This window comes from Bubalus bubalis, chromosome 14, assembly GCF_019923935.1.
Source record: "Bubalus bubalis isolate 160015118507 breed Murrah chromosome 14, NDDB_SH_1, whole genome shotgun sequence".
NCBI classification, from domain to species: Eukaryota; Metazoa; Chordata; class Mammalia; order Artiodactyla; family Bovidae; genus Bubalus; species Bubalus bubalis.
The window spans coordinates 49542522-49556524 of NC_059170.1; the positions used below are offsets into that span (position 1 = coordinate 49542522).

At 37.3% G+C, this 14003-nt stretch overlaps 1 protein-coding gene across 12 annotated transcripts in view; it reads right to left on the reverse strand.

The window, feature by feature from the left end:
• The window catches only part of ZNF438 (zinc finger protein 438), a 190704-nt gene that overhangs the window by 120270 nt on the left and 56431 nt on the right, over window positions 1-14003 (reverse strand). For all 12 annotated transcript variants that reach the window (XM_044928060.2, XM_006067784.4, XM_025264287.3 and 9 more), the window contains one exon: window positions 4319-4375. The gene's annotated coding sequence lies outside the window, so the exon portion shown is untranslated. The remainder of the gene's footprint in view (window positions 1-4318; window positions 4376-14003) is intronic.

Here is a 14003-nt window from a genome sequence, read left to right on the forward strand (position 1 = left end):
CTTACAGTGACCTGGTAATTTTTCATTTCTCATGAGATTGTCCTTGCAAGCTTTTGCAAGTTTTATCCTATGCATGCATGGTTTGGTGTTTACCAGATCTGCGGGGGCACCTTTATGTGTATTTCAGAAATTCTTTCTTTGTCCAACACTCACCTTTTTAAGAAGGTGAGATTTTAAATATATCAGGCTTTTCTATCCTGTATCTTTGTTAATTCCTTCCCTGTTCCATAGCAAGAGACAGGTATTTCACTTACTGAATTTTAAAGTTGAAAGGAAAACTAAGCTCCCTCCAAGAAACCTGCTGAGCACACCTTCCTAGGACAGGAAAGGCGAGAAAAAGGGTATTTCTTTAGTTTTTTTTTTTTAATTGAACACACAAAAAAATTACAAAAATTGAATACAAAAAAGTACTTATTTAATTACCCTTATTCTATTAATTGTATTGGTAGATACTGAACTAAAGCCCTAATATGAAGCCCTCACTAAAGCATTAAAGAGCTAATACATTTATTGAGGGGGGGGAAAAAAAAAGAGCAGATGTTTGGGGGAAGGGTGAAGAGAGGTAAGTGAGTGGTAGAAGGCAAATGTTTCATCCAAGGCGACGTTGTGATGAACTAAGCTGGAGTATACCTGACAGTTGTAATAACATTAATCATCATAAACTATATCTAGAAAATTATGCTCACTACTGAAAATTGAAAAAGGCCACATATATAAAGATGAAAATATATGCCATCTGTAAATCTATCACTTAGAAGATTAACAACTGTTAACATTTGGCATGTGTCCTCACAGAGTTTGGCTAAGCATATACATGTATATACATACACACACATACACACACACATCTTTGTTAATTTAAATTGAAATAATAGTATGGATACCACTTTTTAAATTTCCTTTTAATTATAAGCATAACTGAGAGTTGTGTGTTTATAAACATGATTCTACTTTTCTTTTTTTAAAAAAACTTTAATTAGTGTATAGTTGCTTCACAATATGTGCTAGTTTTTGCTGTATATAACATGATTGTTAAGTGGGGATGGGACAATGGTGAGATGAGGGAGGGACCTGCAGGACCCCATTCACCTCCCCCAGCCCCAGACCTGTCTTGACAAGCATCTACTCTGAACACACTTTCATTCCCTGCTGCTCAGAGTGGGGTCCATGGATCAGCAGCATTAGCAGTACCTGGGAGCTTGTTAGAAGTGCAGAACCTTGGGCCCCATGACAGACTTAATCAAAATCTACATTTTAACAAACTATCCAAGGGATTCATATATACACTGGGGTTTGAAAAGCTGAGGCTGATAAGCTTCAACTTGACACTGTCAGAGACAGAACCCACTGTCATTGGCAGCAGCCAGAAGTTTTGGTCCAAGAGTTCTATGCAGATCCATTAAGTTTGAAATTTTATTATACTTCTAAATAGAGATGTTGGACAGGGGGACATAGATAGGAGCCTGGAGCTCATGGGAAAGATTGAGGTAAAGAAATAAACAAGGGGGCCAGATGATATTTAGCGTGAAGGATACAGGAGATCACATAGAGAAAAAATGGAGAAAGCAGTCATGAACTGACTGAAGAAAGGCAACTTCCTGAGACTGAAGAAGAGGAGACTGCAAACGAGATTTTGTAATTGTATTTCTATGTTATGCTTTCAAGAGTAAGAAGGACTGGAGATTTAGAACCACAGAAGGACACAGGTGGAACTGACGGGTAAAAGTTACAGAGAGATCTCTGCCCAGTGTAATGAGCAGTATAATGAATAAGCTGGCAACATTCTCATTCCTCCTCAAAAAGCAACTAGAATTATTTTATATCTACAAACTACAAAATCCACAGCCAGCCATCATGATCTTCAAAGACCACCTTTCAAAGTCATGTGCAGTTCCCCTTCTGCCTCCCAGACTACTGATGAGTCTGGAGCACTCCATTTCACGTGCCAGCCACTCAATTACCCATCCCTGGCTTCTGGCGCGGGTCCTGGCTTCTGAATCCAAGTTCTCACCCCCACTAACCACTTCAAGTTGCCCAGCACTGACCAGGAGGCACACTGAGATCATGTTCCGCAGAGCTGCCAAGAGTTCTTGGCATCTGATCAATGGAGCACACAATGAGTGAGTGTTCGGCAATTAATCAGGTGACAGAGAACAACAACTGACAAGCTCAGGAGCCAGAGGATGAGCCAAGGCAAGGCTGGAACGGGGACCAGCAGACTCTACTCCACGCCTGCAACCCTGGGGGATTCTGCTCTAGGTCACCAGAGGGATTAGACATCCTTAACCCAGACAAGTTGCAGTAATGGGAAGTTTACCATGTGTCCTTGGACTCAGGGCTCCCTGGAAGCTGGTAACATTAGGAACCAGACTGTAGGTACTCAACACCATGGGCACAGGGTCGTTCTTCCTCACTCCCTCAGGGTTGGCCTGGAGACATCTGTTATCCTCTGACCTCATCTACGATGGGAATTCCAAACTAGCTCATAGGTGTTTGTAAGATTAAATGAGACCATCGTAAACAAAAAGTAAAAAGGGTACACAGCAAGTATGCAGTACCTATGTGCTACCTTCATTTATACGTTAGGTAAAATGACAGCCAGCCAGCTGAATGGTAAAGCATGTTTCCAGAAACAACATTTTTAATGCTCTTTGAGCACAGAAAAACAATAAAAAGACTTTTTTGTTTTGTCTGTGTGAACTATAATGAAATTTCAACTTGTCCTAAAAGAATGTTCCTCCCTTTTTAAAAACTTTCCTACAAAGGCTGGCACAAGTATGTTACATAATTAGGAAGTAAAGATGCAAATTCTATTGATATGATATTGATAACACCAATTCTGAAAAAATATCATCAAGCAAAAGAACTCTTCAAGGCCAATAATTATTCTGCAAAAGTCATTCAGGTCTGGGTCTGTTGTTTTAAATGTCTATCCTTTAAGTACAATATATTTCTATTTCCCTTGATGAAATTTAAGTTTAACTAAAATCACTAAAGTTGGCAACAGCAGCAGGAGACCATTTATAAGGCCAGCAGGGCTATTTAATTTTATTAATGAAAAGTTATATAATAGTTTCAGCAAACTACAGAGCTTCTTTCTTATAGTCCTTTAATATTTATAGAAATTTAAAAGAGTTATACTGCTAGAGTTCATTTTGGAAACTGAGAATTTCAATTATCTGACAGCAATCAATTATTTCAGCTCAACTACAGAAATGGCTATTTAAGAGTTATGCTCATCTTTATTCATACTCCTTCATGACAGGTCAACTGTGTCTAGCACTTGACCTAGAAGCTCAAGTAGCTATGACTGAACAAAACCACCCTAAAAGGATCTCAACTCCAAACCACTGAGTCACATCACTGGTGTTTTTGCTTCTAACAGATATACCACAGAAAAGAAAAACGCAGTAGTCTGTGAACAATGTAAGGGGCCTGCTTATATTAATAGAAAGAGCTGTACTAAATCACTGAAGAACACACACGTACCTTAAAGGAACTAAAAAGCAAGTCTATAACTGAGTTCAAGGAGATGTTCACGGACACCAGGTCAATGTCCAGAAAACGAAATCCCACCTCCCATGAACTGTAAAATGAAACCTATAGTCTCATATTTCCCTGCATCTCTATTGCATGGAATCTGGGTTTTTCTAAAAGCAGCCATTTTGATCTTTCAAACTGTTACACAGAAAAGCTACTCCTATAATTTTCTATAGAAGTATAATTTTCAAATAAATCTTGATTTTTTGGCTTTAATTAAAACTTTTTATCTTGGAATAATTTTAGATTTACAGGACAGTTGCAAAGGTACTATAAAGTTTCCATGTTCCTTTTACCAAATTCCACCTAAAGTTAGCATCTTACATTACCATGGTACATTTGTCACCATTAAGAAAAGGATGTTGGTACATTACTATTGACTAAGCTACAGACTTTATCTGGATTTCACCTGTTTTCCCATTAATGTCTTTTTTCAGTCCTGAGATCCAAGCCAGGGCACCACTTTGCATTTAATGATTTCTTTTTAGGACTTTAAGTTTTGAAATATGCCTAACTTGTTCATCTTATTAACAATGTTCTCATTATAATTATTACAGAAAATAAATCTAAGGCTCCCTGGAAAGTGTGATTTATTGGATATCAGAGAATGTTACATTAAATTCATGTAAACATGGTATTTATACTATTTTTACTGAGAAGAATAAAAGGTAAATTGCTTAAGTAAAATATACTCCTTTGCCTATTTTTGTCAGGAACCGATGCAATCAAATTATTTAATGTTTCAAATATATCTTTTCAAAAAATGCTTGGCACTTACCTATCTCTTAAGTCTCCATAAAAAGTCCTAAGATATGGTGAATCCTTTTCATTAGTCCTGTAATAGAATATAAATCAAATATAAATATTAAATATAATATAAATATAAAATGTTATCACAATCATATTCAGATAATCCATTTTTATCAAATATATGCAACAACTGTATTCCTTTCATCCCCAAATTTCACTCTAAATTATAGTATGGTATTTTTTTTAAGGTAACAAAAGAACTAATGTGAGGAACAATTTCATAAATGTATTACATCTTTAGTTTAAAAATGAAGGCATGCAAAATTTAATACAAGTTTTAAGATGAATAGAAAATGTTCTAGAAAAAAAAGGAGTACCACAATGAATAAAACTGACTAAGAAGAATGCTTCACATTCTTTTCCATGTGCATAATGCTGTGGAAATTACTAACTGGTCACAAACAAGTGAATCACATTGAGGGCACAGCCTTGGTGAGGGGAAAACAGTAACCAGGAGTTAAGGATTAAGAGATTTTTGAGAAGACACGTGCCTGGTAAAGTATCCATGTGTGGCATTTTGACTGAGACAGTCCCAACTTATGTCCATTGTTGCAATGTCCCATTCAATTTATTATTTGTCTTGGATTTTCCACTTCCTGGTGACTTTCAATGACAGCATTATAGCAAGCCAGAACATTTACTTCCACGCTCTGCCCTGATCTCATTGAGCAGTGTGAGATGCCTGCGCCCTAAGCCTAGTTGTCAATTTTAGCCTGTGGTTAAATGTGAAGACCCTGAGCAGTAACCCATTGCTGGATGGGCTGTAACTGACATCTCATTCACAGAGTCAGCATCTGAACCATGAGCAGAAAAGGCAAGTGCACTTGGACAGCAGTAGCCAAGGGACAGCTCAATCCTTCCTTCAGTCTTGGGTGGAGGTGGGAGAAATAGTCAGTGCTGCTGCCCCAGCTGTAACTACCTTGAAGGTATTAATTTAAGAAAAGCAGATGGAAAAAAATGTTTTATATACAATATTGATCTACAAACCATGACTCTTCATTTAGATCAAATGACTGGTCTTGAGATTAACAGTGCTCAGTTCTGATTACAAAGTATCTTGTTTACAAAGCTAATTGACAATTATTCTTCTCTTGGCTCTAATAGAGAAGAAATTCAGTTAAATGATGCCAGCTTTCTATCAGTTGTGAGGAGATATTAATACATCAAATAGAAGAAATCAGTTAATTCCAAAAATGGTTTGACTGTTTTCATCCAATTTATGGAATCAACATAGAGCCTTTGGAAGTTTATTCTGTACTATGTAATACACCTGACACTGCATAGCTGCTATTCCAATTCAGTTAAGAAGTTCAAAAACAAAGATAAAACTACAGTTAGTTCTCATTAGTCACAGTAACTAAGTTCTACAAAGTCATCATGAACACTAAATTCAGTTCAGTTCAGTTCAGTCACTCAGTCATGTCCAACTCTTTGCGACCCCATGAACTGCAGCACGCCAGGCCTCCCTGTCCATCACCAACTCCAGGAGTTTACTTAAACTCATGTCCATCGAGTCGGTGATGCCATCCAGCCATCTCATCCTCTGTCATCCCCTTCTCCTCCTGCCCCCAATCCCTCCCAGCATCAGGGTCTTTTCCAATGAGTCAACTCTTCGCATGAGATGTCCACAGTACTGGAGTTTCAGCTTTAGCATCAGTCCTTCCAATGTACACCCAGGACTGATCTCCTTCAGAATGGACTGGTTGGATCTCCTTGCAGTCCAAGGGACTCTCAAGAGTCTTCTCCAACACTACCGAGGAGAGATAAGAAAGCCTTCCTCAGCAATCAATGCAAAGAAATAGAGGAAAACAACAGAATGGGAAAGACTAGTGATCTCATCAAGAAAATTAGAGATACCAAGGGAACATTTCATGCAAAGAGGGGCTCGATAAAGGACAGAAATGGTATGGACCTAACAGAAGCAGAAGATATTAAGAAGAGGTGGCAAGAATACACAAAAGAACTATACAAAAAAGATCTTCACAGCCCAGATAATCACGATGGTATAATCACTCACCTAGAGCCAGACATCCTGGAATGTGAAGTCAAGTGGGCCTTAGAAAGCATCACTATGAATAAAGCTAGTGGAGGTGATGGAATTCCAGTTGAGCTATTTCAAATCCTAAAATGATGATGCTGTGAAAGTGATACACTCAATATGCCAGCAAATTTGGAAAACTCAGCAGTGGCCACAGGACTGGAAAAGGTCAGTTTTCATTCTAATCCCAAAGAAAGGCAATGCCAAAGAATGCTCAAACTACCACACAATTGCACTCATCTCACACGCTAGTAAAGTAATGCTCAAAATTCTCCAAGCCAGGCTTCAGCAATACGTGAACCGTGAACTTCCTGATGTTCAAGCTGGTTTTAGAAAAGGCAGAGGAACCAGAGATCAAATTGCTAACATCTGATGGATCATGGAAAAAGCAAGAGAGTTCCAGAAAAACATCTATTTCTGCTTTATTGACTATGCCAAAGCCATTGACTGTGTGGATCACAATAAACTATGGAAAAGAGTGAAAGAGATGGGAATACCAGACCACCTGACCTGCCTCTTGAGAAACCTGTATGCAGGTCAGGCAGCAAGAGTTAGAACTGGACATGGAACAACAGACTGGTTCCAAACAGGAAAAGGAGTATGTCAAGGCTGTATATTGTCACCCTGCTTATTTAACTTATATGCAGAGTACATGATGAGAAATGCGGGGCTGGAAGAAGCACAAGCTGGAATCAAGATTGCCAGGAGAAATATCAATAATCTCAAATATGCAGATGACACCACCCTTATGGCAGAAAGTGAAGAGGAACTAAAACGCCTCTTGATGAAAGAGGAGAGTGAAAAAGTTGGCTTAAAGCTCAACATTCAGAAAACGAAGATAATGGCATCTGGTCCCATCACTTCATGGGAAATAGATGGGGAAACATTGGAAACAGTGTCAGACTTTATTTTGGGGGGCTCCAAAATCAATGCAGATAGTGACTGCAGCCATGAAATTAAAAGACGCTTACTCCTTGGAAGGAAAGTTATGACCAACCTAGATAACATATTTAAAAGCAGAGACATTACTTTGCCAACAAAGGTCCATCTAGTCAAGGCTATGGTTTTTTCCAGTGGTCATGTATGGATGTGAGAGCTGGACTGTGAAGAAAGATGAGTGCCGAAGAATTGATGCTTTTGAACATAAAGTAGCAAACACCAAACTACTGCTCTTAGAGCAAACAAAGAGTTAGGTTCCTGTGAGCCTCTGCTACAACAGTTTCATCAATTAATCTCATCAATTAATCAACAAAACCTTGTGTTTTACATGTTTCTGTATAAAGACACTATATTTAATATATATTATTGATTCATTAACACTGAACTCACAGTCCATAGCACTAACTCATGCCTGAATAAAGCTTATTTAAGACATGTATTTTCTCTGTAAAATACATCACATAGTAGCCTTCTCGCACTTAGGAACACTGTATATAGCACTTCAACAGTGTGCCTTGGAGCTACTGTAAACAGTGAAATCACCAAAAAAGAAAAGAAAAAAGTGACACCCTGAAAGGTGTATACTGTGAGAGTGTGAGAGCTGAAATAAAGCTTTGCTTTACCTCAGCTGGGAACAAGTAGGTTGAGCAACTCAAATTTTCTGTTGCTGCTAAGTCACTTCAGTCGTGTCCGACTCTGTGCGACCCCATAGACGGCAGCCCACCAGGCTCCCCTGTCCCTGGGATTCTCCAGGCAAGAACACTGGAGTGGGTTGCCATTTCCTTCTCCAATGCATGAAAGTGAAAAGTGAAAATGAAGTCGCTCAGTCGTGTCTGACTCTTAGCGACCCCATGGACTGCAGCCTACCAGGCTCCTCCGTCCATGGGATTTTCCAGGCAAGAGTACTGGAGTGGGGTGCCATGTTACTATGGCCCTAAATAACTAGAAAAGGGCCAAGAATACTGCTTTGAGAGTTTCAATTAATTTTTTTGTGAGTAGGGAGAATTCACAAAATGGAATTCATAAATAATGAGGAGACACTATATTTGATTTTACAATGATAACACAAACTTTGGTTGAGCACACTATCACAGAGTAAAAATCAATGTTCTTATTAATTTATAAAGCACAGAACAGAAACTAGCTTGAACATGGTTGTGATTAACACCTAATTCACAACCATACCACGTAAATGGCAATATATGACGTTTAAGTAGATGCAAACACATCCCACAATTATATTCACCAAAGACAGACAATTTACCAAACAACACTGACAAATATTTATATACACACACACACACACACACAGAGTTAAAGAAAGTGAACCAGAATATTTTTTGACAAATATGATGTTGAATAAAAACTACTCCAACGTAGCAATACATATTTTCTCTTTTTGCTATCAGTTCAGTTGCTTAGTCAAGTTCGATTCTTTGTAGCCCCATGGACTACAGCACGCCAGGTTTCCTTGTCCATCACCAACTCCCAGATTTTGCTATATATCTTAGAAATCTTTAAGGTTTTTAAGACTCAGTAAAATTATCAATAGCGTGGAATTTTTTTCAATTGAGCACTTTAAATACTGGCTTCATAATAAACATATGGACAAGAGGGAAGGGGGGATGGAGTGAATTGGGAAATCAGGATTGACGTTTATATACACTACTATGTATAAAATAACTAATGAGAACCTACTGTATACAGGGAACTCTACTCAGTGCTCTGTGGTGACCTAAATGGGAAGGAAATTCAGAAGACAGGGGATATATGTACATGTGTGGCTGGTTTACTTTGCTGTACAGTAGAAACTAACAATACAGAAAAGCATCTATACTCCAATAAAAATTTTAAAAATAAATATTGGCTTCATTTTGTTCAGTTAGTTGGAAATCTTTAATTCAGATTTAATCTACACAGAGAACCAAGGCTTTTTACTTAGATATGTTTATATTTTGTACCAGGATAAAATGGATTTCAAACGCTGACAATCTATTAACAGCAGCATCTAAATTTGGTAAAATGTTCAAAAAAGATTTCTAACTTTTTTGTCAGATACAACTTATCTGACAAGTTTTCTCTTGTAAAAATTTCGTTGAATAAAGGTACTCTAAATAGAGTAAAAAAAGACCATGCCTATGAAAATATTTGGGCTAGAATATTTTCATGTTAAACTATTTAAAAAAATAAAAATTTACAATGATCTCAATTAAGTAGAATTTGCTTTAACTTACCAGGTACCTTAGTACCTACACAGATGTTCTACTCTCAAATTTAAAAATGTATGATTTACAGCAAGTAATAACTACTGAAAAAATAAACAATTTCAAGTTTGGTAATCAAAAATGAAACTGTGAAGACTACAATTTTAGGAAACAAAAATAATACAACCATGTTTCAAAACTACATTTCTTTCAGAAAAATACAGAGACCCAGGACTACAAACAAATTACGATGAAGAAACTAAATAATGTATATAAACTTTTACTGAGAATTCTATTTATGTTCTTTTTAAAGTTGAAAAAATTCAGCATGAAACAGTTTTGTTTTGCTTTGATATTTGTCTTGAGGATTTGGGTTTTTTATATTAACATGGAAATATGTTAATATTTTTCAGAAAGAAATTTATTTTAAAATAACTTCTTCAGTCAGTTCAGTTCAGTTCAGTCACTCAGTCATGTCCAACTCTTTGTGACCCCATGAATCGCAGCACACCAGGCTTCTCTGTCCATCACCAACTCCCAGAGTTCACTCAGACTCATGTTGAGTCAGTGATGCCATCCAGCCATCTCATTCTCTGTCGTCCCCTTCTCCTCCTGCCCCCAATCCCTCCCAGCATCAGAGTCTTTCCCAATGAGTCAACTCTTCGCATGAGGTGGCCAAAGTACTGGAGTTTCAGCTTTAGCATCATTCCTTCCAAAGAAATCCCAGGGCTGATATCCTTCAGAACGGACTGGTTGGATCTCCTTGCAGTCCAAGGGACTCTCAAGAGTCTTCCCCAACACCACAGTTCAAAAGCATCAATTCTTTGGCACTCAGCTTTCTTCACAGTCCAACTCTCACATCCATACATGACCACTGGAAAAACCATAGCTCAAATAAAAATAATCTGTCAATCAACAAATAAAATCATATTATTTCATTATTTTTTAGTACTTATTTTCAGAAAGAATCTTCAGTTTGGGTAATAAATGGTTAACCCAACTGTGGTGGTTAACTTTATGTGTCAATTTGGCTAGTTTGATCTAACACTAGTCTACATGTTGCAGTGAAGGTCCTGTGGATGTGATTAACAATTACAATCAGCTAACTTCAAACAGATTATTCTCCATAACGTGGGGGACCTCATCCAAACAGTTTAAGGCCTTAACAGCAAAGACTGAACTTTCTCAAGGAAGAAGCAATTAATTCTGTCTCAAGTCCAACAAAGAAACCTTGCCTGAGTTTCCAGTCTGCTGAACTGCCCTGCAAATTCTGACTCAAGGTTACATCATCAACTTTTACCTAAAATTTCTGCCTGTTGGCCTACTCTACAAGTATCACACTTGCTAGCTCCCACAATCATGTGAGCCAGTTCCTTAACATAAAATCTCTTTCTCCCTATCCATCTTTCTTTCTATTTATTGGCTGTGCTGGGTCTTAGATGCAGAATGTGAGGCCATTCAGTGCCAGCATGCAAACTCTAGTTGTGGCATGTGGCCTCTTCCTGGACCAGTGATCGAACCTGTGTTACCAGCATTGGCAGGCGAATTCTTAACCACTCAACCACTAGGGAAGCCCTTTCTTTCTCTCTTTCTTTCTATTGTGTATCTATCATCTGTCTATCAGTCTAACTACCTATCATCTATCTATCGTGCACTCACAAAAGCTATGATAGCATAGACAGCTATATCTCCTGCTACTTGCATTTCTCTGCACAACCAAATACACTAGGTAAGAGACCATTAGAAGTATCAAGCACCTCCACCCCATGGAAGCTGCTCCCTGATAAAAGTAGGAAATGAACCAGTTTCATCTCAGGAAGCATGCAGTCAAATCACTAACAGTACCTTTAAAGAAGAATAAAACCTCAGATTTTAGGGCCACATCTTTCTATACCAGAATGATACCAGATAACCCAACAACCCAGGTTTTAAGGAACAAGATTATGTCTTCCTTCTCTTTTTTATCACCGTTCTAACAGGAAGTCTGAGAAAGAGAAAGTGTTCTAAAGTGCTACTTGGCAAACATTTCATTTTGCTAAACAAACAATGTCTCAGAAGACATTGTCAGTCCTAAGTGCTATAAAGATGGCGAGAGAACATAAAAAATATGTTTTTTAATGCTTTCAATAATCATGTTTTCAGTAGTATTACTGTTGTCATTTGAGATTGCTACATGTGTAATATGGGATAAAAATGAGTGATAATGGGATTTTCTAATTCTATAATCACTTGAGTCTTTCAAAACCAGGATTCTTGGCATAGACAAAAGGAGATGTAAAAGGAAGATTCAATTGCACTGTAGTCCAGAGTTTTAATTGGAAGCATCAATATGAACATGTGAGGTATTTTATTGTATCTTAAATATGTGCATATAGTTCTGAGCTCTGATGACCGAAAAGGCCTACAAAGACCAAACCAGCATCACTGAGCATTCCTTAGAGACCAGAGCTTCTTAGAGAAATGGCTAATTCTGGAACTCACGAGCCAATTTCAAAAGGCTTCCACTGGGCAAAGATGGAATAATTTGAGCTTCATTAATGACAATGATTGAGATGGATTAAAACTCATCAAATATGTTTAATGCTAAGAATCTACTATTTTTTTAAAAAAATTGGTCACTTTCAAGAAATGATAGGGAACCAATTAATTATCTTAAAAACCATTAAGTCAAAGAAAAACCTCAAGAATTTGTCCTGCCTTTCCTTTATGAACTGTAATACCTAAATTCTTCCAACTAGGATAGCATTCGCAACACACACATCTAATGGTAATGAGTAAAAGTCTAACTGGCTAGGAGGGTATCAGCACAGCTTTAAAACAACAAGTGGTTTATATTAACCAAGGGGTGACCCTTAAGGGGTAGTAGTAGTCTTTTACCCTTAAGGTAAAAGAAAAAAAACAAGAAAATAAATTTGAGTACAGGCCTCCAAAGCTGTCCACTGAGGGAAATACCTTCACATTGTCAGTTCAGTCAAGTCAGTAAAAAATACATAAATAACTAAGGAAACAACATTAACCCCCAGCTCCAAGGTGATAAGTCCACCGAGTTGCTATGTGTTATTTAAATTTTCCAGTTTTCAACAAATATGGCAAAATGTGCAAAGAAACAGAAAACCCATTTGCAGGAAAGAAAACAGGCAATATAAATTGATTTTAAAGGGGCTAGATGTTAGACTTAACAGATACAGACTTCAAATCAGCTATTATAAATAAGTTGGGCTTCCCTGATAACTCAGTTGGTAAAGAATCCACCTGCAATGCAGGAGACCCCATTTGATTCCTGGGTTGGGAAGATGTGCTGGAAAAGGGATAAGCTACCCACTCCAATACTTTTGGGCTTCCCTTGTGGCTCACCTGGTAAAGAATCTGCCTGCAATGCAGGTGACCTGAGTTTGATCCCTGGGCTGGAAAGATCCCCTGGAGAAGGGAAAGGTTACCCATTCCAGTATTCTGGCCTAGAAAATTTCATGTACTGTATAGTCCATGGGGTCGCAAAGAGTTGGACACCACTGAGCAACTTTCACTTTCACATAGAACTAAAGGAAATCATGTAAAAAGAATTAAAAGAAAGTACAATGAATATTAATAAAGATAGAGAAATGATAAAAAAAAGAGCCAAATAGAAAATCTGAAATTGTACAATAACTGAAGAAGTACAATAACTGAAGTGGAAAATTCACTATAGGAACTCAACAGCATACATGAGTCAATAGATATTGTACAATTTGAAGGATGGGGAGAAAAAAATGAAAAGAGTGAATAGACCACCACAGAAAAAGAGAAAGGGGCAGAAAAAAGATTTAAATAAAGGCTGAAATCTTCCCAAATTTGATGAAAACATTAGTAACCTATACATTAAGAAGTTCAACAAACTCCAAACCAGATAAATATAAAGAGATATACACCCAGAAAAAATATAATCAAAGTGTTAAGAAAAAAGAAAAAATCTTGAAATTAGCAAGAGAAAAATGACTCATCACATAAAAGGGATACCAATAAGACTAACAGCTGACTGACTTATCATCAGAAGCAGAAGAAACTAGAAGGCAGTAGGACTGAGTATTCAAAGTGCTAAAGATAAAAAACTGTGAATTAAGATCTTATGTCTAACAAAACTCTCTCTCATCTATGAAGGTGAAATCAACACATTCCCAAAAAAACAAAAACTGAGAGCATGTGTTGCTAGAAGATCTATTTAACAAGAAATACTGGAGAATTCTTCAGGCTGAAAGCAAATGACACCAAATGGTAATTTGAATCCACACAAAAAACAAGACTGCCAATAAAAGTAATTATGTAAAACTATAACTATACATTTCCTTCCCTTCTCTTAACTGATTTAAAGAGCAACTCAATAAAACAATAAGCATACAATTGTATTGTTGGGCTAATAAGATATAAAGTTTTATATATTTGATTAAAAAAAAGAAGCAGAGATGAGAGCAAAGCTGCGTTAGAGAAGGAAATAACAC